This window comes from Misgurnus anguillicaudatus, chromosome 10 (assembly GCF_027580225.2).
Source record: "Misgurnus anguillicaudatus chromosome 10, ASM2758022v2, whole genome shotgun sequence".
Taxonomy (NCBI): Eukaryota; Metazoa; Chordata; class Actinopteri; order Cypriniformes; family Cobitidae; genus Misgurnus; species Misgurnus anguillicaudatus.
This window is the reverse complement of record NC_073346.2, coordinates 7,622,666-7,642,075: the sequence shown is the minus strand read 5'-3', so window position 1 is coordinate 7,642,075 and position 19,410 is coordinate 7,622,666. Positions and strand designations below refer to the sequence as shown.

General features: G+C 43.9%; 27 non-coding genes across 27 annotated transcripts; 10 read left to right on the top strand and 17 right to left on the bottom strand.

The window, feature by feature from the left end:
• Positions 1-272: 272 nt before the first annotated feature.
• Positions 273-387, bottom strand: LOC141367516 (U5 spliceosomal RNA). Its single transcript, XR_012371868.1, has one exon. It is a non-coding gene; the product is annotated as a U5 spliceosomal RNA (small nuclear RNA).
• A 735-nt stretch (positions 388-1,122) lies between these two features.
• Positions 1,123-1,194, top strand: trnad-guc (transfer RNA aspartic acid (anticodon GUC)). The gene has a single exon. It is a non-coding gene; the product is annotated as a tRNA-Asp (tRNA).
• A 118-nt stretch (positions 1,195-1,312) lies between these two features.
• Positions 1,313-1,384, bottom strand: trnag-ucc (transfer RNA glycine (anticodon UCC)). Its single transcript has one exon. It is a non-coding gene; the product is annotated as a tRNA-Gly (tRNA).
• Positions 1,385-1,585: 201 nt separating this feature from the next.
• trnad-guc (transfer RNA aspartic acid (anticodon GUC)) lies at positions 1,586-1,657 on the top strand. Its single transcript has one exon. It is a non-coding gene; the product is annotated as a tRNA-Asp (tRNA).
• Positions 1,658-2,508: 851 nt separating this feature from the next.
• LOC141367514 (U5 spliceosomal RNA) lies at positions 2,509-2,623 on the bottom strand. The gene has a single exon (XR_012371866.1). It is a non-coding gene; the product is annotated as a U5 spliceosomal RNA (small nuclear RNA).
• A 2,121-nt stretch (positions 2,624-4,744) lies between these two features.
• Positions 4,745-4,859, bottom strand: LOC141367545 (U5 spliceosomal RNA). Its single transcript, XR_012371897.1, has one exon. It is a non-coding gene; the product is annotated as a U5 spliceosomal RNA (small nuclear RNA).
• Positions 4,860-5,784: 925 nt separating this feature from the next.
• Positions 5,785-5,856, bottom strand: trnag-ucc (transfer RNA glycine (anticodon UCC)). Its single transcript has one exon. It is a non-coding gene; the product is annotated as a tRNA-Gly (tRNA).
• Positions 5,857-6,057: 201 nt separating this feature from the next.
• trnad-guc (transfer RNA aspartic acid (anticodon GUC)) lies at positions 6,058-6,129 on the top strand. The gene has a single exon. It is a non-coding gene; the product is annotated as a tRNA-Asp (tRNA).
• Positions 6,130-6,980: 851 nt separating this feature from the next.
• On the bottom strand, positions 6,981-7,095 carry LOC141367513 (U5 spliceosomal RNA). Its single transcript, XR_012371865.1, has one exon. It is a non-coding gene; the product is annotated as a U5 spliceosomal RNA (small nuclear RNA).
• A 925-nt stretch (positions 7,096-8,020) lies between these two features.
• trnag-ucc (transfer RNA glycine (anticodon UCC)) lies at positions 8,021-8,092 on the bottom strand. The gene has a single exon. It is a non-coding gene; the product is annotated as a tRNA-Gly (tRNA).
• A 1,124-nt stretch (positions 8,093-9,216) lies between these two features.
• On the bottom strand, positions 9,217-9,331 carry LOC141367538 (U5 spliceosomal RNA). The gene has a single exon (XR_012371890.1). It is a non-coding gene; the product is annotated as a U5 spliceosomal RNA (small nuclear RNA).
• A 730-nt stretch (positions 9,332-10,061) lies between these two features.
• trnad-guc (transfer RNA aspartic acid (anticodon GUC)) lies at positions 10,062-10,133 on the top strand. Its single transcript has one exon. It is a non-coding gene; the product is annotated as a tRNA-Asp (tRNA).
• A 118-nt stretch (positions 10,134-10,251) lies between these two features.
• On the bottom strand, positions 10,252-10,323 carry trnag-ucc (transfer RNA glycine (anticodon UCC)). The gene has a single exon. It is a non-coding gene; the product is annotated as a tRNA-Gly (tRNA).
• Positions 10,324-11,447: 1,124 nt separating this feature from the next.
• On the bottom strand, positions 11,448-11,562 carry LOC129435423 (U5 spliceosomal RNA). The gene has a single exon (XR_008641300.1). It is a non-coding gene; the product is annotated as a U5 spliceosomal RNA (small nuclear RNA).
• Positions 11,563-12,487: 925 nt separating this feature from the next.
• On the bottom strand, positions 12,488-12,559 carry trnag-ucc (transfer RNA glycine (anticodon UCC)). The gene has a single exon. It is a non-coding gene; the product is annotated as a tRNA-Gly (tRNA).
• A 201-nt stretch (positions 12,560-12,760) lies between these two features.
• Positions 12,761-12,832, top strand: trnad-guc (transfer RNA aspartic acid (anticodon GUC)). The gene has a single exon. It is a non-coding gene; the product is annotated as a tRNA-Asp (tRNA).
• An 851-nt stretch (positions 12,833-13,683) lies between these two features.
• On the bottom strand, positions 13,684-13,798 carry LOC141367512 (U5 spliceosomal RNA). Its single transcript, XR_012371864.1, has one exon. It is a non-coding gene; the product is annotated as a U5 spliceosomal RNA (small nuclear RNA).
• A 735-nt stretch (positions 13,799-14,533) lies between these two features.
• On the top strand, positions 14,534-14,605 carry trnad-guc (transfer RNA aspartic acid (anticodon GUC)). The gene has a single exon. It is a non-coding gene; the product is annotated as a tRNA-Asp (tRNA).
• A 118-nt stretch (positions 14,606-14,723) lies between these two features.
• Positions 14,724-14,795, bottom strand: trnag-ucc (transfer RNA glycine (anticodon UCC)). Its single transcript has one exon. It is a non-coding gene; the product is annotated as a tRNA-Gly (tRNA).
• A 201-nt stretch (positions 14,796-14,996) lies between these two features.
• trnad-guc (transfer RNA aspartic acid (anticodon GUC)) lies at positions 14,997-15,068 on the top strand. The gene has a single exon. It is a non-coding gene; the product is annotated as a tRNA-Asp (tRNA).
• Positions 15,069-15,919: 851 nt separating this feature from the next.
• On the bottom strand, positions 15,920-16,034 carry LOC141367558 (U5 spliceosomal RNA). The gene has a single exon (XR_012371910.1). It is a non-coding gene; the product is annotated as a U5 spliceosomal RNA (small nuclear RNA).
• A 735-nt stretch (positions 16,035-16,769) lies between these two features.
• Positions 16,770-16,841, top strand: trnad-guc (transfer RNA aspartic acid (anticodon GUC)). The gene has a single exon. It is a non-coding gene; the product is annotated as a tRNA-Asp (tRNA).
• Positions 16,842-16,959: 118 nt separating this feature from the next.
• trnag-ucc (transfer RNA glycine (anticodon UCC)) lies at positions 16,960-17,031 on the bottom strand. Its single transcript has one exon. It is a non-coding gene; the product is annotated as a tRNA-Gly (tRNA).
• A 201-nt stretch (positions 17,032-17,232) lies between these two features.
• trnad-guc (transfer RNA aspartic acid (anticodon GUC)) lies at positions 17,233-17,304 on the top strand. Its single transcript has one exon. It is a non-coding gene; the product is annotated as a tRNA-Asp (tRNA).
• An 851-nt stretch (positions 17,305-18,155) lies between these two features.
• LOC129435418 (U5 spliceosomal RNA) lies at positions 18,156-18,270 on the bottom strand. The gene has a single exon (XR_008641294.2). It is a non-coding gene; the product is annotated as a U5 spliceosomal RNA (small nuclear RNA).
• Positions 18,271-19,005: 735 nt separating this feature from the next.
• Positions 19,006-19,077, top strand: trnad-guc (transfer RNA aspartic acid (anticodon GUC)). The gene has a single exon. It is a non-coding gene; the product is annotated as a tRNA-Asp (tRNA).
• Positions 19,078-19,195: 118 nt separating this feature from the next.
• trnag-ucc (transfer RNA glycine (anticodon UCC)) lies at positions 19,196-19,267 on the bottom strand. The gene has a single exon. It is a non-coding gene; the product is annotated as a tRNA-Gly (tRNA).
• Positions 19,268-19,410: the final 143 nt, after the last annotated feature.

The window sequence follows — 19,410 nt, the reverse complement described above, 5'->3', positions numbered from 1 at the left end:
CACTGGTCATTTGTGACCAACTCCCCCTAGTGGTGATCCATCGGATTTTCGAAACGTTTCGAAAGAGTTATGACGTAATGAAGCCTCGTTTGCTAAAATCACGTGACTTGGCCAGTTTGAAACAAGCTCCGAGCAAATTGATTCGAAACGAGAGATTTTGAAAAGTTTCGAAGCCTCATAAAGCGGTGCTTCGGAAGCGACCATCGTTACTGAACACCTCGCGACAAACCAGACCATAATGAAAGATTTTCTGCAATTGACCAAAGTTACGCAGCTCTGCTGTGAGCAGAGCACCCAAAAATACAATAAACTCACAACGTCCTCCTCCACGGAAATCTTTAGTAAAAGGCGAAAGATTTATACGTAGTTGAAGGAAAACTTGAGTTATGTCCAACAAACCTCGACCCAGTGTGCTCCCTGTGCCACACCATAATGTTCAAAAAGGGTAATTTCTGGTTCAGGATCCACACAGACCCTTCCACCTGGGAGGAGCAAAAGAGGTAGAAATACGTTCCTGCGCAAAATAAAGACACAGGCACAGGCTACTAACATGTCACAGTGTGATCTTTTGCTGAGAGGTTTTGGGGAATGAAACTCTGTGCACATTACACAGAGGATGCACCGGCACAGGTTATCTCCAATCTCCATCCCATTAATTTCCATAGCCTCTAGGGAAAAAAAGGAAAAAGAAAGGGCCCCAACAGAAGAACAAGGTCTAAGACCTTCAGCTTAATAGATCATTTTCACTTCAAAAATTCTTTTTGGGATTATGATAGCTGGTGTTAGGGCAGGGTGTAGTTTATGGTTAATTTATTTCAGGTAAATAGTAAAAAAGCAAGGGGATGGATTGAGGTTCAGAATGGGGTAGGGTTGTCCTTTTAAAGTACCGATCTAAGGGGTTTACTGATTTTGGGGTAAGGAAGGTAGTTGGCTGGGGCAGAAGCAGGGAATGCTTTTTAAAAAAGAAGGTAAAGAAACTTTTTAAAATATAAACAAGCAGACAAAATAAACAAAAATACAGGGGGAATAAACAGGAAGGCTGTCCTCACAAATGGGGAGCGTGTGTTATATGCTGCGTTTTGGATTGGGGATCCGGCTCGACGACTCACCCTGGGCGTAAGATCCTCGTTAGTATAGTGGACAGTATCTCCGCCTGTCACGCGGAAGACCGGGGTTCGATTCCCCGACGGGGAGACGTCCTTTTCGTTTGACTTCTCAAACAACTTGCACGAGCCACCTTTACGCATCAAAATCGGCTGAAGAAGTGCGCTGCGTTGCTCTCGTTCTCACGGTGTGGTCGAGCAAAAAGCAATGCGTTGGCCGGGAATCGAACCCGGGTCAACTGCTTGGAAGGCAGCTATGCTCACCACTATACCACCAACGCATGCAGAAAGGTGTTGCTCAACAGGACCTGTGAATGTCCTGAACCAACTGTTGTTTTAGAGCTGCACTGAATTGATCATGGATTCAGTCGATTCCCTTCCTCGCCTCCTGCTGGTGTCTGTAACTTGATAACCACAGAATCCCAAGAGTCCTCTTTCGAAGGGGAGGTTGGCCGGCGTGATGCCCGTGCGAGAGAGAGAAGTCCTCGTTAGTATAGTGGACAGTATCTCCGCCTGTCACGCGGAAGACCGGGGTTCGATTCCCCGACGGGGAGGTTTGCTTTGTTTCTGGAGTGCCGATTGAAATGTAAGATTTAATGCACGAGCTGAGCGCTGCTGTTCGTTTGCCGTTTTCGCACCTCTCGCCGTCCCTATGTTGGAGGCACAAGTCTCCTTTGTTTAAAGCCACTGAACACTGGTGATGGGAGCAACGAAACTTTTCGAAGCTTCGAATCTATTGAACCAATCGCTTCGGAAATTGATTCAGTTCTTCGAAGCGTTCGAAACACCACACTCGCTGGCGACACCTGCTGGTCAAAATAGTGTTAAAGCAGATCTTTCCAAACATTTTACACTTTATTTTACAAAATAATAGCAAGATTTGTATTAAAACATGTTTAAAAAAATTATTTAACCTTATTAAGACATAATTAAAAGTGTATTGTGTGTTTTTCAGTTGTATTTAGGGCAAACAAATCATTAAAACCATCTCCCCTTTTAATTATGCACATTTTTGTCATTAAATCTGTCTATAAACAAAAAGTAAACAAAATGGTAGTGTTACTAGCCAGAAGGATGCATGTTTTATGAACTTGCGTAATAAAACTGACCCGAGTTTACCTGACCATATTAGACACTGGTCATTTGTGACCAACTCCCCCTAGTGGTGATCCATCGGATTTTCGAAACGTTTCGAAAGAGTTATGACGTAATGAAGCCTCGTTTGCTAAAATCACGTGACTTGGCCAGTTTGAAACAAGCTCCGAGCAAATTGATTCGAAACGATAGATTTTGAAAAGTTTTGAAGCCTCATAAAGCGGTGCTTCGGAAGCGACCATCGTTACTGAACACCTCGCGACAAACCAGACCATAATGAAAGATTTTCTGCAATTGACCAAAGTTACGCAGCTCTGCTGTGAGCAGAGCACCCAAAAATACAATAAACTCACAACGTCCTCCTCCACGGAAATCTTTAGTAAAAGGCGAAAGATTTATACGTAGTTGAAGGAAAACTTGAGTTATGTCCAACAAACCTCGACCCAGTGTGCTCCCTGTGCCACACCATAATGTTCAAAAAGGGTAATTTCTGGTTCAGGATCCACACAGACCCTTCCACCTGGGAGGAGCAAAAGAGGTAGAAATACGTTCCTGCGCAAAATAAAGACACAGGCACAGGCTACTAACATGTCACAGTGTGATCTTTTGCTGAGAGGTTTTGGGGAATGAAACTCTGTGCACATTACACAGAGGATGCACCGGCACAGGTTATCTCCAATCTCCATCCCATTAATTTCCATAGCCTCTAGGGAAAAAAAGGAAAAAGAAAGGGCCCCAACAGAAGAACAAGGTCTAAGACCTTCAGCTTAATAGATCATTTTCACTTCAAAAATTCTTTTTGGGATTATGATAGCTGGTGTTAGGGCAGGGTGTAGTTTATGGTTAATTTATTTCAGGTAAATAGTAAAAAAGCAAGGGGATGGATTGAGGTTCAGAATGGGGTAGGGTTGTCCTTTTAAAGTACCGATCTAAGGGGTTTACTGATTTTGGGGTAAGGAAGGTAGTTGGCTGGGGCAGAAGCAGGGAATGCTTTTTAAAAAAGAAGGTAAAGAAACTTTTTAAAATATAAACAAGCAGACAAAATAAACAAAAATACAGGGGGAATAAACAGGAAGGCTGTCCTCACAAATGGGGAGCGTGTGTTATATGCTGCGTTTTGGATTGGGGATCCGGCTCGACGACTCACCCTGGGCGTAAGATCCTCGTTAGTATAGTGGACAGTATCTCCGCCTGTCATGCAGGAGACCGGGGTTCGATTCCCCGACGGGGAGACGTCCTTTTCGTTTGACTTCTCAAACAACTTGCACGAGCCACCTTTACGCATCAAAATCGGCTGAAGAAGTGCGCTGCGTTACTCTCGTTCTCACGATGTGGTCGAGCAAAAAGCAATGCGTTGGCCGGGAATCGAACCCAGGTCAACTGCTTGGAAGGCAGCTATGCTCACCACTATACCACCAACTCAGGCAGAAAGGTGTTGCTCAACAGGACCTGTGAATGTCCTGAACCAACTGTTGTTTTAGAGCTGCACTGAATTGATCATGGATTCAGTCGATTCCCTTCCTCGCCTCCTGCTGGTGTCTGTAACTTGATAACCACAGAATCCCAAGAGTCCTCTTTCGAAGGGGAGGTTGGCCGGCGTGATGCCCGTGCGAGAGAGAGAAGTCCTCGTTAGTATAGTGGACAGTATCTCCGCCTGTCACGCGGAAGACCGGCGTTCGATTCCCCGACGGGGAGGTTTGCTTTGTTTCTGGAGTGCCAATTGAAATGTAAGATTTAATGCACGAGCTGAGCGCTGCTGTTCGTTTGCCGTTTTCGCACCTCTCACCGTCCCTATGTTGGAGGCACAAGTCTCCTTTGTTTAAAGCCACTGAACACTGGTGATGGGAGCAACGAAACTTTTCGAAGCTTCGAATCTATTGAACCAATCGCTTCGGAAATTGATTCAGTTCTTCGAAGCGTTCGAAACACCACACTCGCTGGCGACACCTGCTGGTCAAAATAGTGTTAAAGCAGATCTTTCCAAACATTTTACACTTTATTTTACAAAATAATAGCAAGATTTGTTATAAAACATGTTTAAAAAAATTATTTAACCTTATTAAGACATAATTAAAAGTGTATTGTGTGTTTTTCAGTTGTATTTAGGGCAAACAAATCATTAAAACCATCTCCCCTTTTAATTATGCACATTTTTGTCATTAAATCTGTCTATAAACAAAAAGTAAACAAAATGGTAGTGTTACTAGCCAGAAGGATGCATGTTTTATGAACTTGCGTAATAAAACTGACCCGAGTTTACCTGACCATATTAGACACTGGTCATTTGTGACCAACTCCCCCTAGTGGTGATCCATCGGATTTTCGAAACGTTTCGAAAGAGTTATGACGTAATGAAGCCTCGTTTGCTAAAATCACGTGACTTGGCCAGTTTGAAACAAGCTCCGAGCAAATTGATTCGAAACGAGAGATTTTGAAAAGTTTCGAAGCCTCATAAAGCGGTGCTTCGGAAGCGACCATCGTTACTGAACACCTCGCGACAAACCAGACCATAATGAAAGATTTTCTGCAATTGACCAAAGTTACGCAGCTCTGCTGTGAGCAGAGCACCCAAAAATACAATAAACTCACAACGTCCTCCTCCACAGAAATCTTTAGTAAAAGGCGAAAGATTTATACGTAGTTGAAGGAAAACTTGAGTTATGTCCAACAAACCTCGACCCAGTGTGCTCCCTGTGCCACACCATAATGTTCAAAAAGGGTAATTTCTGGTTCAGGATCCACACAGACCCTTCCACCTGGGAGGAGCAAAAGAGGTAGAAATACGTTCCTGCGCAAAATAAAGACACAGGCACAGGCTACTAACATGTCACAGTGTGATCTTTTGCTGAGAGGTTTTGGGGAATGAAACTCTGTGCACATTACACAGAGGATGCACCGGCACAGGTTATCTCCAATCTCCATCCCATTAATTTCCATAGCCTCTAGGGAAAAAAAGGAAAAAGAAAGGGCCCCAACAGAAGAACAAGGTCTAAGACCTTCAGCTTAATAGATCATTTTCACTTCAAAAATTCTTTTTGGGATTATGATAGCTGGTGTTAGGGCAGGGTGTAGTTTATGGTTAATTTATTTCAGGTAAATAGTAAAAAAGCAAGGGGATGGATTGAGGTTCAGAATGGGGTAGGGTTGTCCTTTTAAAGTACCAATCTAAGGGGTTTACTGATTTTGGGGTAAGGAAGGTAGTTGGCTGGGGCAGAAGCAGGGAATGCTTTTTAAAAAAGAAGGTAAAGAAACTTTTTAAAATATAAACAAGCAGACAAAATAAACAAAAATACAGGGGGAATAAACAGGAAGGCTGTCCTCACAAATGGGGAGCGTGTGTTATATGCTGCGTTTTGGATTGGGGATCCGGCTCGACGACTCACCCTGGGCGTAAGATCCTCGTTAGTATAGTGGACAGTATCTCCGCCTGTCACGCAGAAGACCGGGGTTCGATTCCCCGACGGGGAGACGTCCTTTTCGTTTGACTTCTCAAACAACTTGCACGAGCCACCTTTACGCATCAAAATCGGCTGAAGAAGTGCGCTGCGTTGCTCTCGTTCTCACGATGTGGTCGAGCAAAAAGCAATGCGTTGGCCGGGAATCGAACCCGGGTCAACTGCTTGGAAGGCAGCTATGCTCACCACTATACCACCAACGCAGGCAGAAAGGTGTTGCTCAACAGGACCTGTGAATGTCCTGAACCAACTGTTGTTTTAGAGCTGCACTGAATTGATCATGGATTCAGTCGATTCCCTTCCTCGCCTCCTGCTTGTGTCTGTAACTTGATAACCACAGAATCCCAAGAGTCCTCTTTCGAAGGGGAGGTTGGCCGGCGTGATGCCTGTGCGAGAGAGAGAAGTCCTCGTTAGTATAGTGGACAGTATCTCCGCCTGTCACGCGGAAGACCGGGGTTCGATTCCCCGACGGGGAGGTTTGCTTTGTTTCTGGAGTGCCGATTGAAATGTAAGATTTAATGCACGAGCTGAGCGCTGCTGTTCGTTTGCCGTTTTCGCACCTCTCGCCGTCCCTATGTTGGAGGCACAAGTCTCCTTTGTTTAAAGCCACTGAACACTGGTGATGGGAGCAACGAAACTTTTCGAAGCTTCGAATCTATTGAACCAATCGCTTCGGAAATTGATTCAGTTCTTCGAAGCGTTCGAAACACCACACTCGCTGGCGACACCTGCTGGTCAAAATAGTGTTAAAGCAGATCTTTCCAAACATTTTACACTTTATTTTACAAAATAATAGCAAGATTTGTATTAAAACATGTTTAAAAAAATTATTTAACCTTATTAAGACATAATTAAAAGTGTATTGTGTGTTTTTCAGTTGTATTTAGGGCAAACAAATCATTAAAACCATCTCCCCTTTTAATTATGCACATTTTTGTCATTAAATCTGTCTATAAACAAAAAGTAAACAAAATGGTAGTGTTACTAGCCAGAAGGATGCATGTTTTATGAACTTGCGTAATAAAACTGACCCGAGTTTACCTGACCATATTAGACACTGGTCATTTGTGACCAACTCCCCCTAGTGGTGATCCATCGGATTTTCGAAACGTTTCGAAAGAGTTATGACGTAATGAAGCCTCGTTTGCTAAAATCACGTGACTTGGCCAGTTTGAAACAAGCTCCGAGCAAATTGATTCGAAACGAGAGATTTTGAAAAGTTTCGAAGCCTCATAAAGCGGTGCTTCGGAAGCGACCATCGTTACTGAACACCTCGCGACAAACCAGACCATAATGAAAGATTTTCTGCAATTGACCAAAGTTACGCAGCTCTGCTGTGAGCAGAGCACCCAAAAATACAATAAACTCACAACGTCCTCCTCCACGGAAATCTTTAGTAAAAGGCGAAAGATTTATACGTAGTTGAAGGAAAACTTGAGTTATGTCCAACAAACCTCGACCCAGTGTGCTCCCTGTGCCACACCATAATGTTCAAAAAGGGTAATTTCTGGTTCAGGATCCACACAGACCCTTCCACCTGGGAGGAGCAAAAGAGGTAGAAATACGTTCCTGCGCAAAATAAAGACACAGGCACAGGCTACTAACATGTCACAGTGTGATCTTTTGCTGAGAGGTTTTGGGGAATGAAACTCTGTGCACATTACACAGAGGATGCACCGGCACAGGTTATCTCCAATCTCCATCCCATTAATTTCCATAGCCTCTAGGGAAAAAAAGGAAAAAGAAAGGGCCCCAACAGAAGAACAAGGTCTAAGACCTTCAGCTTAATAGATCATTTTCACTTCAAAAATTCTTTTTGGGATTATGATAGCTGGTGTTAGGGCAGGGTGTAGTTTATGGTTAATTTATTTCAGGTAAATAGTAAAAAAGCAAGGGGATGGATTGAGGTTCAGAATGGGGTAGGGTTGTCCTTTTAAAGTACCGATCTAAGGGGTTTACTGATTTTGGGGTAAGGAAGGTAGTTGGCTGGGGCAGAAGCAGGGAATGCTTTTTAAAAAAGAAGGTAAAGAAACTTTTTAAAATATAAACAAGCAGACAAAATAAACAAAAATACAGGGGGAATAAACAGGAAGGCTGTCCTCACAAATGGGGAGCGTGTGTTATATGCTGCGTTTTGGATTGGGGATCCGGCTCGACGACTCACCCTGGGCATAAGATCCTCGTTAGTATAGTGGACAGTATCTCCGCCTGTCACGCAGAAGACCGGGGTTCGATTCCCCGACGGGGAGACGTCCTATTCGTTTGACTTCTCAAACAACTTGCACGAGCCACCTTTACGCATCAAAATCGGCTGAAGAAGTGCGCTGCGTTGCTCTCGTTCTCACGATGTGGTCGAGCAAAAAGCAATGCGTTGGCCGGGAATCGAACCCGGGTCAACTGCTTGGAAGGCAGCTATGCTCACCACTATACCACCAACGCAGGCAGAAAGGTGTTGCTCAACAGGACCTGTGAATGTCCTGAACCAACTGTTGTTTTAGAGCTGCACTGAATTGATCATGGATTCAGTCGATTCCCTTCCTCGCCTCCTGCTTGTGTCTGTAACTTGATAACCACAGAATCCCAAGAGTCCTCTTTCGAAGGGGAGGTTGGGCGGCGTGATGCCCGTGCGAGAGAGAGAAGTCCTCGTTAGTATAGTGGACAGTATCTCCGCCTGTCACGCGGAAGACCGGGGTTCGATTCCCCGACGGGAAGGTTTGCTTTGATTCTGGAGTGCTGATTGAAATGTAAGATTTAATGCACGAGCTGAGCGCTGCTGTTCGTTTGCCGTTTTCGCACCTCTCGCCGTCCCTATGTTGGAGGCACAAGTCTCCTTTGTTTAAAGCCACTGAACACTGGTGATGGGAGCAACGAAACTTTTCGAAGCTTCGAATCTATTGAACCAATCGCTTCGGAAATTGATTCAGTTCTTCGAAGCGTTCGAAACACCACACTCGCTGGCGACACCTGCTGGTCAAAATAGTGTTAAAGCAGATCTTTCCAAACATTTTACACTTTATTTTACAAAATAATAGCAAGATTTGTATTAAAACATGTTTAAAAAAATTATTTAACCTTATTAAGACATAATTAAAAGTGTATTGTGTGTTTTTCAGTTGTATTTAGGGCAAACAAATCATTAAAACCATCTCCCCTTTTAATTATGCACATTTTTGTCATTAAATCTGTCTATAAACAAAAAGTAAACAAAATGGTAGTGTTACTAGCCAGAAGGATGCATGTTTTATGAACTTGCGTAATAAAACTGACCCGAGTTTACCTGACCATATTAGACACTGGTCATTTGTGACCAACTCCCCCTAGTGGTGATCCATCGGATTTTCGAAACGTTTCGAAAGAGTTATGACGTAATGAAGCCTCGTTTGCTAAAATCACGTGACTTGGCCAGTTTGAAACAAGCTCCGAGCAAATTGATTCGAAACGAGAGATTTTGAAAAGTTTCAAAGCCTCATAAAGCGGTGCTTCGGAAGCGACCATCGTTACTGAACACCTCGCGACAAGCCAGACCATAATGAAAGATTTTCTGCAATTGACCAAAGTTACGCAGCTCTGCTGTGAGCAGAGCACCCAAAAATACAATAAACTCACAACGTCCTCCTCCACGGAAATCTTTAGTAAAAGGCGAAAGATTTATACGTAGTTGAAGGAAAATTTGAGTTATGTCCAACAAACCTCGACCCAGTGTGCTCCCTGTGCCACACCATAATGTTCAAAAAGGGTAATTTCTGGTTCAGGATCCACACAGACCCTTCCACCTGGGAGGAGCAAAAGAGGTAGAAATACGTTCCTGCGCAAAATAAAGACACAGGCACAGGCTACTAACATGTCACAGTGTGATCTTTTGCTGAGAGGTTTTGGGGAATGAAACTCTGTGCACATTACACAGAGGATGCACCGGCACAGGTTATCTCCAATCTCCATCCCATTAATTTCCATAGCCTCTAGGGAAAAAAAGGAAAAAGAAAGGGCCCCAACAGAAGAACAAGGTCTAAGACCTTCAGCTTAATAGATCATTTTCACTTCAAAAATTCTTTTTGGGATTATGATAGCTGGTGTTAGGGCAGGGTGTAGTTTATGGTTAATTTATTTCAGGTAAATAGTAAAAAAGCAAGGGGATGGATTGAGGTTCAGAATGGGGTAGGGTTGTCCTTTTAAAGTACCGATCTAAGGGGTTTACTGATTTTGGGGTAAGGAAGGTAGTTGGCTGGGGCAGAAGCAGGGAATGCTTTTTAAAAAAGAAGGTAACTTTTTAAAATATAAACAAGCAGACAAAATAAACAAAAATACAGGGGGAATAAACAGGAAGGCTGTCCTCACAAATGGGGAGCGTGTGTTATATGCTGCGTTTTGGATTGGGGATCCGGCTCGACGACTCATCCTGGGCGTAAGATCCTCGTTAGTATAGTGGACAGTATCTCCGCCTGTCACGCGGAAGACCGGGGTTCGATTCCCCGACGGGGAGAGGTCCTTTTCGTTTGACTTCTCAAACAACTTGCACGAGCCACCTTTACGTATCAAAATCGGCTGAAGAAGTGCGCTGCGTTGCTCTCGTTCTCACGATGGGGTCGAGCAAAAAGCAATGCGTTGGCCGGGAATCGAACCCGGGTCAACTGCTTGGAAGGCAGCTATGCTCACCACTATACCACCAACACAGGCAGAAAGGTGTTGCTCAACAGGACCTGTGAATGTCCTGAACCAACTGTTGTTTTAGAGCTGCACTGAATTGATCATGGATTCAGTCGATTCCCTTCCTCGCCTCCTGCTGGTGTCTGTAACTTGATAACCACAGAATCCCAAGAGTCCTCTTTCGAAGGGGAGGTTGGCCGGCGTGATGCCCGTGCGAGAGAGAGAAGTCCTCGTTAGTATAGTGGACAGTATCTCCGCCTGTCACGCGGAAGACCGCGGTTCGATTCCCCGACGGGAAGGTTTGCTTTGTTTCTGGAGTGCCGATTGAAATGTAAGATTTAATGCACGAGCTGAGCGCTGCTGTTTGTTTGCTGTTTTCGCACCTCTCGCCGTCCCTATGTTGGAGGCACAAGTCTCCTTTGTTTAAAGCCACTGAACACTGGTGATGGGAGCAACGAAACTTTTCGAAGCTTCGAATCTATTGAACCAATCGCTTCGGAAATTGATTCAGTTCTTCGAAGCGTTCGAAACACCACACTCGCTGGCGACACCTGCTGGTCAAAATAGTGTTAAAGCAGATCTTTCCAAACATTTTACACTTTATTTTACAAAATAATAGCAAGATTTGTATTAAAACATGTTTAAAAAAATTATTTAACCTTATTAAGACATAATTAAAAGTGTATTGTGTGTTTTTCAGTTGTATTTAGGGCAAACAAATCATTAAAACCATCTCCCCTTTTAATTATGCACATTTTTGTCATTAAATCTGTCTATAAACAAAAAGTAAACAAAATGGTAGTGTTACTAGCCAGAAGGATGCATGTTTTATGAACTTGCGTAATAAAACTGACCCGAGTTTACCTGACCATATTAGACACTGGTCATTTGTGACCAACTCCCCCTAGTGGTGATCCATCGGATTTTCGAAACGTTTCGAAAGAGTTATGACGTAATGAAGCCTCGTTTGCTAAAATCACGTGACTTGGCCAGTTTGAAACAAGCTCCGAGCAAATTGATTCGAAACGAGAGATTTTGAAAAGTTTCGAAGCCTCATAAAGCGGTGCTTCGGAAGCGACCATCGTTACTGAACACCTCGCGACAAACCAGACCATAATGAAAGATTTTCTGCAATTGACCAAAGTTACGCAGCTCTGCTGTGAGCAGAGCACCCAAAAATACAATAAACTCACAACGTCCTCCTCCACGGAAATCTTTAGTAAAAGGCGAAAGATTTATACGTAGTTGAAGGAAAACTTGAGTTATGTCCAACAAACCTCGACCCAGTGTGCTCCCTGTGCCACACCATAATGTTCAAAAAGGGTAATTTCTGGTTCAGGATCCACACAGACCCTTCCACCTGGGAGGAGCAAAAGAGGTAGAAATACGTTCCTGCGCAAAATAAAGACACAGGCACAGGCTACTAACATGTCACAGTGTGATCTTTTGCTGAGAGGTTTTGGGGAATGAAACTCTGTGCACATTACACAGAGGATGCACCGGCACAGGTTATCTCCAATCTCCATCCCATTAATTTCCATAGCCTCTAGGGAAAAAAAGGAAAAAGAAAGGGCCCCAACAGAAGAACAAGGTCTAAGACCTTCAGCTTAATAGATCATTTTCACTTCAAAAATTCTTTTTGGGATTATGATAGCTGGTGTTAGGGCAGGGTGTAGTTTATGGTTAATTTATTTCAGGTAAATAGTAAAAAAGCAAGGGGATGGATTGAGGTTCAGAATGGGGTAGGGTTGTCCTTTTAAAGTACCGATCTAAGGGGTTTACTGATTTTGGGGTAAGGAAGGTAGTTGGCTGGGGCAGAAGCAGGGAATGCTTTTTAAAAAAGAAGGTAAAGAAACTTTTTAAAATATAAACAAGCAGACAAAATAAACAAAAATACAGGGGGAATAAACAGGAAGGCTGTGCTCACAAATGGGGAGCGTGTGTTATATGCTGCGTTTTGGATTGGGCATCCGGCTCGACGACTCACCCTGGGCGTAAGATGCTCGTTAGTATAGTGGACAGCATCTCCGCCTGTCACGCGGAAGACCGGGGTTCGATTCCCCGACGGGGAGACGTCCTTTTCGTTTGACTTCTCAAACAACTTGCACGAGCCACCTTTACGCATCAAAATCGGCTGAAGAAGTGCGCTGCGTTGCTCTCGTTCTCACGGTGTGGTCGAGCAAAAAGCAATGCGTTGGCCGGGAATCGAACCCGGGTCAACTGCTTGGAAGGCAGCTATGCTCACCACTATACCACCAACGCAGGCAGAAAGGTGTTGCTCAACAGGACCTGTGAATGTCCTGAACCAACTGTTGTTTTAGAGCTGCACTGAATTGATCATGGATTCAGTCGATTCCCTTCCTCGCCTCCTGCTGGTGTCTGTAACTTGATAACCACAGAATCCCAAGAGTCCTCTTTCGAAGGGGAGGTTGGCCGGCGTGATGCCCGTGCGAGAGAGAGAAGTCCTCGTTAGTATAGTGGACAGTATCTCCGCCTGTCACGCGGAAGACCGGGGTTCGATTCCCCGACGGGGAGGTTTGCTTTGTTTCTGGAGTGCCGATTGAAATGTAAGATTTAATGCACGAGCTGAGCGCTGCTGTTCGTTTGCCGTTTTCGCACCTCTCGCCGTCCCTATGTTGGAGGCACAAGTCTCCTTTGTTTAAAGCCACTGAACACTGGTGATGGGAGCAACAAAACTTTTCGAAGCTTCGAATCTATTGAACCAATCGCTTCGGAAATTGATTCAGTTCTTCGAAGCGTTCGAAACACCACACTCGCTGGCGACACCTGCTGGTCAAAATAGTGTTAAAGCAGATCTTTCCAAACATTTTACACTTTATTTTACAAAATAATAGCAAGATTTGTATTAAAACATGTTTAAAAAAATTATTTAACCTTATTAAGACATAATTAAAAGTGTATTGTGTGTTTTTCAGTTGTATTTAGGGCAAACAAATCATTAAAACCATCTCCCCTTTTAATTATGCACATTTTTGTCATTAAATCTGTCTATCAACAAAAAGTAAACAAAATGGTAGTGTTACTAGCCAGAAGGATGCATGTTTTATGAACTTGCGTAATAAAACTGACCCGAGTTTACCTGACCATATTAGACACTGGTCATTTGTGACCAACTCCCCCTAGTGGTGATCCATCGGATTTTCGAAACGTTTCGAAAGAGTTATGACGTAATGAAGCCTCGTTTGCTAAAATCACGTGACTTGGCCAGTTTGAAACAAGCTCCGAGCAAATTGATTCGAAACGAGAGATTTTGAAAAGTTTCGAAGCCTCATAAAGCGGTGCTTCGGAAGCAACCATCGTTACTGAACACCTAGCGACAAACCAGACCATAATGAAAGATTTTCTGCAATTGACCAAAGTTACGCAGCTCTGCTGTGAGCAGAGCACCCAAAAATACAATAAACTCACAACGTCCTCCTCCACGGAAATCTTTAGTAAAAGGCGAAAGATTTATACGTAGTTGAAGGAAAACTTGAGTTATGTCCAACAAACCTCGACCCAGTGTGCTCCCTGTGCCACACCATAATGTTCAAAAAGGGTAATTTCTGGTTCAGGATCCACACAGACCCTTCCACCTGGGAGGAGCAAAAGAGGTAGAAATACGTTCCTGCGCAAAATAAAGACACAGGCACAGGCTACTAACATGTCACAGTGTGATCTTTTGCTGAGAGGTTTTGGGGAATGAAACTCTGTGCACATTACACAGAGGATGCACCGGCACAGGTTATCTCCAATCTCCATCCCATTAATTTCCATAGCCTCTAGGGAAAAAAAGGAAAAAGAAAGGGCCCCAACAGAACAACAAGGTCTAAGACCTTCAGCTTAATAGATCATTTTCACTTCAAAAATTCTTTTTGGGATTATGATAGCTGGTGTTAGGGCAGGGTGTAGTTTATGGTTAATTTATTTCAGGTAAATAGTAAAAAAGCAAGGGGATGGATTGAGGTTCAGAATGGGGTAGGGTTGTCCTTTTAAAGTACCGATCTAAGGGGTTTACTGATTTTGGGGTAAGGAAGGTAGTTGGCTGGGGCAGAAGCAGGGAATGCTTTTTAAAAAAGAAGGTAAAGAAACTTTTTAAAATATAAACAAGCAGACAAAATAAACAAAAATACAGGGGGAATAAACAGGAAGGCTGTCCTCACAAATGGGGAGCGTGTGTTATATGCTGCGTTTTGGATTGGGGATCCGGCTCGACGACTCACCCTGGGCGTAAGATCCTCGTTAGTATAGTGGACAGTATCTCCGCCTGTCACGCGGAAGACCGGGGTTCGATTCCCCGACGGGGAGACGTCCTTTTCGTTTGACTTCTCAAACAACTTGCACGAGCCACCTTTACGCATCAAAATCGGCTGAAGAAGTGCGCTGCGTTGCTCTCGTTCTCACGATGTGGTCGAGCAAAAAGCAATGCGTTGGCCGGGAATCGAACCCGGGTCAACTGCTTGGAAGGCAGCTATGCTCACCACTATACCACCAACGCAGGCAGAAAGGTGTTGCTCAACAGGACCTGTGAATGTCCTGAACCAACTGTTGTTTTAGAGCTGCACTGAATTGATTATGGATTCAGTCGATTCCCTTCCTCGCCTCCTGCTTGTGTCTGTAACTTGATAACCACAGAATCCCAAGAGTCCTCTTTCGAAGGGGAGGTTGGCCGGCGTGATGCCCATGCAAGAGAGAGAAGTCCTCGTTAGTATAGTGGACAGTATCTCCGCCTGTCACGCGGAAGACCGGGGTTCGATTCCCCGACGGGGAGGTTTGCTTTGTTTCTGGAGTGCCGATTGAAATGTAAGAGTTATGGCACGAGCTGAGCGCTGCTGTTCGTTTGCCGTTTTCGCACCTCTCGCCGTCCCTATGTTGGAGGCACAAGTCTCCTTTGTTTAAAGCCACTGAACACTGGTGATGGGAGCAACGAAACTTTTCGAAGCTTCGAATCTATTGAACCAATCGCTTCGGAAATTGATTCAGTTCTTCGAAGCGTTCGAAACACCACACTCGCTGGCGACACCTGCTGGTCAAAATAGTGTTAAAGCAGATCTTTCCAAACATTTTACACTTTATTTTACAAAATAATAGCAAGATTTGTATTAAAACATGTTTAAAAAAATTATTTAACCTTATTAAGACATAATTAAAAGTGTATTGTGTGTTTTTCAGTTGTATTTAGGGCAAACAAATCATTAAAACCATCTCCCCTTTTAATTATGCACATTTTTGTCATTAAATCTGTCTATCAACAAAAAGTAAACAAAATGGTGGTGTTACTAGCCAGAAGGATGCATGTTTTATGAACTTGCGTAATAAAACTGACCCGAGTTTACCTGACCATATTAGACACTGGTCATTTGTGACCAACTCCCCCTAGTGGTGATCCATCGGATTTTCGAAACGTTTCGAAAGAGTTATGACGTAATGAAGCCTCGTTTGCTAAAATCACGTGACTTGGCCAGTTTGAAACAAGCTCCGAGCAAATTGATTCGAAACGAGAGATTTTGAAAAGTTTCGAAGCCTCATAAAGCGGTGCTTCGGAAGCAACCATCGTTACTGAACACCTAGCGACAAACCAGACCATAATGAAAGATTTTCTGCAATTGACCAAAGTTACGCAGCTCTGCTGTGAGCAGAGCACCCAAAAATACAATAAACTCACAACGTCCTCCTCCACGGAAATCTTTAGTAAAAGGCGAAAGATTTATACGTAGTTGAAGGAAAACTTTAGTTATGTCCAACAAACCTCGACCCAGTGTGCTCCCTGTGCCACACCATAATGTTCAAAAAGGGTAATTTCTGGTTCAGGATCCACACAGACCCTTCCACCTGGGAGGAGCAAAAGAGGTAGAAATACGTTCCTGCGCAAAATAAAGACACAGGCACAGGCTACTAACATGTCACAGTGTGATCTTTTGCTGAGAGGTTTTGGGGAATGAAACTCTGTGCACATTACACAGAGGATGCACCGGCACAGGTTATCTCCAATCTCCATCCCATTAATTTCCATAGCCTCTAGGGAAAAAAAGGAAAAAGAAAGGGCCCCAACAGAACAACAAGGTCTAAGACCTTCAGCTTAATAGATCATTTTCACTTCAAAAATTCTTTTTGGGATTATGATAGCTGGTGTTAGGGCAGGGTGTAGTTTATGGTTAATTTATTTCAGGTAAATAGTAAAAAAGCAAGGGGATGGATTGAGGTTCAGAATGGGGTAGGGTTGTCCTTTTAAAGTACCGATCTAAGGGGTTTACTGATTTTGGGGTAAGGAAGGTAGTTGGCTGGGGCAGAAGCAGGGAATGCTTTTTAAAAAAGAAGGTAAAGAAACTTTTTAAAATATAAACAAGCAGACAAAATAAACAAAAATACAGGGGGAATAAACAGGAAGGCTGTCCTCACAAATGGGGAGCGTGTGTTATATGCTGCGTTTTGGATTGGGGATCCGGCTCGACGACTCACCCTGGGCGTAAGATCCTCGTTAGTATAGTGGACAGTATATCCGCCTGTCACGCGGAAGACCGGGGTTCGATTCCCCGACGGGGAGACGTCCTTTTCGTTTGACTTCTCAAACAACTTGCACGAGCCACCTTTACGCATCAAAATCGGCTGAAGAAGTGCGCTGCGTTGCTCTCGTTCTCACGATGTGGTCGAGCAAAAAGCAATGCGTTGGCCGGGAATCGAACCCGGGTCAACTGCTTGGAAGGCAGCTATGCTAACCACTATACCACCAACGCAGGCAGAAAGGTGTTGCTCAACAGGACCTGTGAATGTCCTGAACCAACTGTTGTTTTAGAGCTGCACTGAATTGATCATGGATTCAGTCGATTCCCTTCCTCGCCTCCTGCTTGTGTCTGTAACTTGATAACCACAGAATCCCAAGAGTCCTCTTTCGAAGGGGAGGTTGGCCGGCGTGATGCCCATGCAAGAGAGAGAAGTCCTCGTTAGTATAGTGGACAGTATCTCCGCCTGTCACGCGGAAGACCGGGGTTCGATTCCCCGACGGGGAGGTTTGCTTTGTTTCTGGAGTGCCGATTGAAATGTAAGAGTTATGGCACGAGCTGAGCGCTGCTGTTCGTTTGCCGTTTTCGCACCTCTCGCCGTCCCTATGTTGGAGGCACAAGTCTCCTTTGTTTAAAGCCACTGAACACTGGTGATGGGAGCAACGAAACTTTTCGAAGCTTCGAATCTATTGAACCAATCGCTTCGGAAATTGATTCAGTTCTTCGAAGCGTTCGAAACACCACACTCGCTGGCGACACCTGCTGGTCAAAATAGTGTTAAAGCAGATCTTTCCAAACATTTTACACTTTATTTTACAAAATAATAGCAAGATTTGTATTAAAACATGTTTAAAAAAATTATTTAACCTTATTAAGACATAATTAAAAGTGTATTGTGTGTTTTTCAGTTGTATTTAGGGCAAACAAATCATTAAAACCATCTCCCCTTTTAATTATGCACATTTTTGTCATTAAATCTGTCTATAAACAAAAAGTAAACAAAATGGTAGTGTTACTAGCCAGAAGGATGCATGTTTTATGAACTTGCGTAATAAAACTGACCCGAGTTTACCTGACCATATTAGACACTGGTCATTTGTGACCAACTCCCCCTAGTGGTGATCCATCGGATTTTCGAAACGTTTCGAAAGAGTTATGACGTAATGAAGCCTCGTTTGCTAAAATCACGTGACTTGGCCAGTTTGAAACAAGCTCCGAGCAAATTGATTCGAAACGAGAGATTTTGAAAAGTTTCGAAGCCTCATAAAGCGGTGCTTCGGAAGCGACCATCGTTACTGAACACCTCGCGACAACCAAGACCATAATGAAAGATTTTCTGCAATTGACCAAAGTTACGCAGCTCTGCTGTGAGCAGAGCACCCAAAAATACAATAAACTCACAACGTCCTCCTCCACGGAAAACTTTAGTAAAAGGCAAAAGATTTATACGTAGTTGAAGGAAAACTTGAGTTATGTCCAACAAACCTCGACCCAGTGTGCTCCCTGTGCCACACCATAATGTTCAAAAAGGGTAATTTCTGGTTCAGGATCCACACAGACCCTTCCACCTGGGAGGAGCAAAAGAGGTAGAAATACGTTCCTGCGCAAAATAAAGACACAGGCACAGGCTACTAACATGTCACAGTGTGATCTTTTGCTGAGAGGTTTTGGGGAATGAAACTCTGTGCACATTACACAGAGGATGCACCGGCACAGGTTATCTCCAATCTCCATCCCATTAATTTCCATAGCCTCTAGGGAAAAAAAGGAAAAAGAAAGGGCCCCAACAGAACAACAAGGTCTAAGACCTTCAGCTTAATAGATCATTTTCACTTCAAAAATTCTTTTTGGGATTATGATAGCTGGTGTTAGGGCAGGGTGTAGTTTATGGTTAATTTATTTCAGGTAAATAGTAAAAAAGCAAGGGGATGGATTGAGGTTCAGAATGGGGTAGGGTTGTCCTTTTAAAGTACCGATCTAAGGGGTTTACTGATTTTGGGGTAAGGAAGGTAGTTGGCTGGGGCAGAAGCAGGGAATGCTTTTTAAAAAAGAAGGTAAAGAAACTTTTTAAAATATAAACAAGCAGACAAAATAAACAAAAATACAGGGGGAATAAACAGGAAGGCTGTCCTCACAAATGGGGAGCGTGTGTTATATGCTGCGTTTTGGATTGGGGATCCGGCTCGACGACTCACCCTGGGCGTAAGATCCTCGTTAGTATAGTGGACAGTATCTCCGCCTGTCACGCGGAAGACCGGGGTTCGATTCCCCGACGGGGAGACGTCCTTTTCGTTTGACTTCTCAAACAACTTGCACGAGCCACCTTTACGCATCAAAATCGGCTGAAGAAGTGCGCTGCGTTTCTCTCGTTCTCACGGTGTGGTCGAGCAAAAAGCAATGCGTTGGCCGGGAATCGAACCCGGGTCAACTGCTTGGAAGGCAGCTATGCTCACCACTATACCACCAACGCAGGCAGAAAGGTGTTGCTCAACAGGACCTGTGAATGTCCTGAACCAACTGTTGTTTTAGAGCTGCACTGAATTGATCATGGATTCAGTCGATTCCCTTCCTCGCCTCCTGCTGGTGTCTGTAACTTGATAACCACAGAATCCC